The sequence below is a fragment of the Carlito syrichta genome, unplaced genomic scaffold (assembly GCF_000164805.1).
Source record: "Carlito syrichta isolate Samal-C Ts95f unplaced genomic scaffold, Tarsius_syrichta-2.0.1 Scaffold288990, whole genome shotgun sequence".
Taxonomy (NCBI): Eukaryota; Metazoa; Chordata; class Mammalia; order Primates; family Tarsiidae; genus Carlito; species Carlito syrichta.
The window spans coordinates 327,481-332,035 of record NW_007233086.1 but is presented as its reverse complement, the minus strand read 5'-3'; positions in this window follow the sequence as shown (position 1 = coordinate 332,035).

The following is a 4,555-nucleotide window of genomic DNA, read 5'->3' as shown; positions in this document are numbered from 1 at the left end:
AAGGATGACTCCAAAGATTTAACTGAGCAACTGGCTATATGGAGTTGCCATCAACTAAGAAGGAAAAGGACAAGTTTGGGGGGGAAAGAGTTCAGTTTGGAACATCTGAGTACAAGATGTCTTTTAAGTATACAATTGGAGATGAAGAGGTAGACAACTGCATATGTAAGTCTGAACTTCAGAAAGAGACGGAATCAGGAATAGGAATGTGTAAGTCTTTGGTATAGAGATGGTACTTAAAGTCATAAAACTTAGTCTCATCAAAAGGAGGCAGTTTCTGTCACCCATGCCAGCTCTGGCTTGTCACTCTTTCTTTTCTCCCTTATTTCTCTAATAAAGTTTCTTTGAAAAAAAAAATTTTTTTAAGGTAGTATGGAAAGGAAAAGAGAAGAACCAAAGATTGAAACTTGGAGTACCTTAACAATAAAGGATCAAGAACAGAAGGATCCAACAAAGGAGACTGAGAAGAGCAAACAGGCATAAGCAGAACCAAGAAAGTGTGATGTACTGAAAACCAAGAAAAGAAACTACATCATGGAGAAGGAAAAAATCAACTGTGTCCAAGGTTACTGAAAGGTCAGTATGACAAGGAATAAGAGGAATCAATTTGCAGAGACCACTGGTGACCCCAGAGCATCTTGGGGCAGTGTAGCAGCAACACCATGCTGGAGAAAGCACCAGAAAAAACAGGAATGGGACATGAAGGCTAGCTAACTCCTTGGAAGATTTTTGTTGCAAAGAAGAGTCAACAAATGAGGCTGAAAATGGAGAAAGGTTAAGAGAATAACTTCTTAAAACGAGTGAAATAACATAGATCAAACAAAACTTTTTCTGATGCAACTCCACTTTTAAAAAGAAGTTTTATTGTATATATTTGAGGTCTACAGCATGATCTATATATGGGACACATATAGATAGTAAAATGGTTACTTTAGTGACGTAGATTAACATGTTATCTCATAGCTACTTTTTTTGTGACAAGCACAGCTAAAAATCTACTTATTTAACAAAAATCCCTAACAATTTTAATAACCTTGGTCCTCATGTTGTACATTTCAGTCTTAATTGCAAAGTCATAGGGGAAGAGGATGAAAAAGAGGGTGAAGAAAAAAAGGACAAACACTGGAACACAAAGAACCCCAATCTCAGACTAGGAAGGCTGAGGTTCAGAGGAAAACAGAATCACTGTCTGTGAAGAGATATGAACAGTGAGTGAAATAAGAAATGCAAAGAAACCGTCAATAGCAGACATATAGAAAGAGAGCATGGGGAGAAAGTGGTCTGGGGTATAAATGCAGTATCAATTTAATTCAAAAAAAACCTTTTACAGTAGCCCCCACTTAACTAGGGGCTGCACTCCAAGACCCACGGGGAGGCCTCAAACCAGGAACAGAACACAACTGTCATCAATTAATGGTAACATGGTTCTGTTAATGTCTTCCACCCACTAACTGAATTCCTTTTTCATCTTAACTAGATTCTTATCACAGAGGTGACCAGAACTTCTGCAGTTTAAGGTGAGACAGAAAAACTAGCACAGATGTCTTTTTGGCTTCTGCACGATTTTCAGATAGATTTGTTCTTCCCATAGATCTTAGCAACCTCAGCATATGAGTTTTTTTTACTTATTTGAGAACTTTGACCTTTTCACTTAAAGGAATCACTTTACAGCTTCTCTTTGACATATCCAAATTGCCAGCATCACTTCTCTTGTGCTTTGGGGCCAGCCATTATTAAATAAAATAAGGGTAGCCTACACAGCAGGGATTCTCTGGACAAAGGGAGAATTCCCGACCTGGGAGGAAGGAGTGGGAAGGTTCAAGATTTCATCAATACCCAGAATGACATGCTATTTAAAACTTATAAGTTGTTTATTTCTGGATTTTTCCATTTAATAGTTTCAGTCTGTGGTTGACCATGAATAACTGAAATTGTGAAAATCAGAACCTTGGATAAGGGGGGACTACTGTATTTAGTGCCTAATATATGCAAGTCAACCATTACTCCTCTCTGGGTACTTTTAATTTTGTGAAGAAACAGCAATACCCTCAAAAACAGCGCACACTTTCTGAGTGCTTACTGCATGCCAAACACTTGGCTAGGTAACCTACTTGTATTAACTCACTTAATCCTCCAAACACTGAGGAAACCTGTGCACTCGCTCCACAGTAAAATATGAATATCTACTTTTTTCCCATAGAATTCTAAAAAACTCATGAAACCAAAGTTGGAAATACTTTTCTAGATGCAGGAGAGATAATCTGTGAACAAAGGAATGACACAGTCAGATTTTATTTGTAGTAAGAAAATGATCTGAGATGGTTTGAAATGAGAATTCACAGCAAAGTTGCCAGAAAGATTTTGTTAAATAGTGATACAAGATAGCACTCAAACTAGTTCATTGTTGATGAAAACCAAAAGCAGGGGGTTTACATGCATAAAGACCCTGTAGCTCAACTATACCAGCTCCCCCAAATCTCACCACCTGTCAGAGTAACTTTGATGCTTTACATGAATATAATAAACATCATGCATCTGTGTTCAGTCTCATCTATGGGCACCTATGTCCCACTTATCGATAACTTAAAAATGACTGGCAACGCTGTTCTTTACTATGTTGAAGCTCAGGTATATAAGAAACCACAGCCTAAAAAAGCAAATAAGCTGCACTCTCTAATAATCTCAGCCTCTTATTGCTCTTCACAGGTGGCCTGTGAAGGTCCCTTGAAGGGTCCCAAAGATCAAGACAATCTTCACAGAAACACAAAGACAGTTATAATGTCTACAGACACCGTTACTGCTCCAGAATCCAAGACTGATATGCTGCACATCATAATATCCATAACCAAACCAACTTTGTGTATTTTGAATGGCATGACTTAAAAGGTATAACGTAAGGCAATTATGAGAGAGCATTAATAACTTGCTTTTTCAAGGAGAGTGCTTCAAGGAGAGTGCTGCTTATTTGTATTACCTTTCTTATTCCCCTATTTCCCATCCCCATTACATTCCTTAAAGAAACAGATCATCCTTGTTCCAATCTGCAATCTCAAGATCCCATGAATAAAGGAAGAGCTAATTATTTGCTAACTTGTATATTTGACCAAATCATGACAATTCAATATAACAGATGCAAAAACCAAGTGAGTTATGGTTTCAAACAAAACCAAACCTTTGTGTGACACAGTGAACAAAGTCAACACAAATAGCAGAATCCCAAATCTTCTAATCACTGTGTTGCCCTAAATACAGAAGGGTCTCTTGGTTTGGCAAATAGGACTCATAAATCCACATCTCAGGGGAGTCACCTCCCCTCCTTCTCCCCATGCACCTTAAGTCAATCAAATAATAAAAATTGGTAACATTCTGAAAAGAACCCTTTGCTGCCTGAGGAAAGATAAACCACACATTTGGAGCCAAAAGGTTGCCATAATTTTCTCATACAATTAAGGGAGCAAAGAGTGAAGAACTTTGACTTCTGAATATTTTCAAGAACTATGCAAATTCAAGCCAAATGTCTATTTCTCTATCTATAAAATGGGGAGAGAAAAACGGAGAGGGCAAGGGGGATAGAACCTTATCTAATGGGATTGTTAAATTTAGAAAAGGCTAAATACTCCTGCTGATTAAGAGTCAAAGCAGGTTGTCTATCCTCTGCCTGGGTGACTAGACCTCCAGGGTTCCTATTACTATTGCTCTGGAAAGGGTGTCGTGGGGGGTTCTCGCTTTCCAATAGGTGAAGTGTTCCGTGTATTTTTACACCTTTGCTATTCCCCTCTTCCCCATCCTCGTCCCTTATGCTGCAAGCTCCAGATCTCAGAAATGAGGAAGGCTCAGTAAATTCGCGCCAATTTGTGTACTTCTGTCTTGCTAGTTGATCCAAAACGGTGTGGGATGAGAATTCACCTCAAGAGCTGCAGGAAGACCTTGGAACGGTGAGGGATATGAGGCAGTAAACGAGTAAAATTAGCTCTGAGTTAAATCAGCTCTGAGTTAAACTAGCTCTGACGCTCACCTAGGTCACGAGAGCAGGGACTGCGAGAACCGGGTCGGAACCAGCCAGCCCGCGCTACACCCCTCAGGCTCCACATCCCCTCAGCCTCAACACCGACCGGTGCATTTCAGCAGCGTCCCGCGTGACCACGCACCCTGAAGTGCAAAGGGGAGACCCCGGACAATGCTCCACGGATGCTCACCCCGCGGAGGACGTCAAGGCCCAGGTCGCAGGAACCCAACACAAAAGGGGTTCGCGCACTGTGGGGATCCAAGGCTAAATAACAAAGAACTCACAAAAAAATAAAAGAAAAGAAAGAAAAAATAGAAAGCACAGAACAGCAAACTACTACTACTTAGGGAGGCAGCCGCACTTCCGGATCCTACCTCTTCAAGACTCCACTTCCGGTCTTCTCCGCAATGCCCGCCTTCCCACAATGTCCCGCAGCCAATGAGCGTGTCACCTACTTCCGCCGGCCTGCAGGACGTCCTTCAAGTCCCGCCTCTTCCTATCGAGGCCAGCGTCCGAGGCGTGCGCCTCGGGCAGAGGCCCCGTGATGAG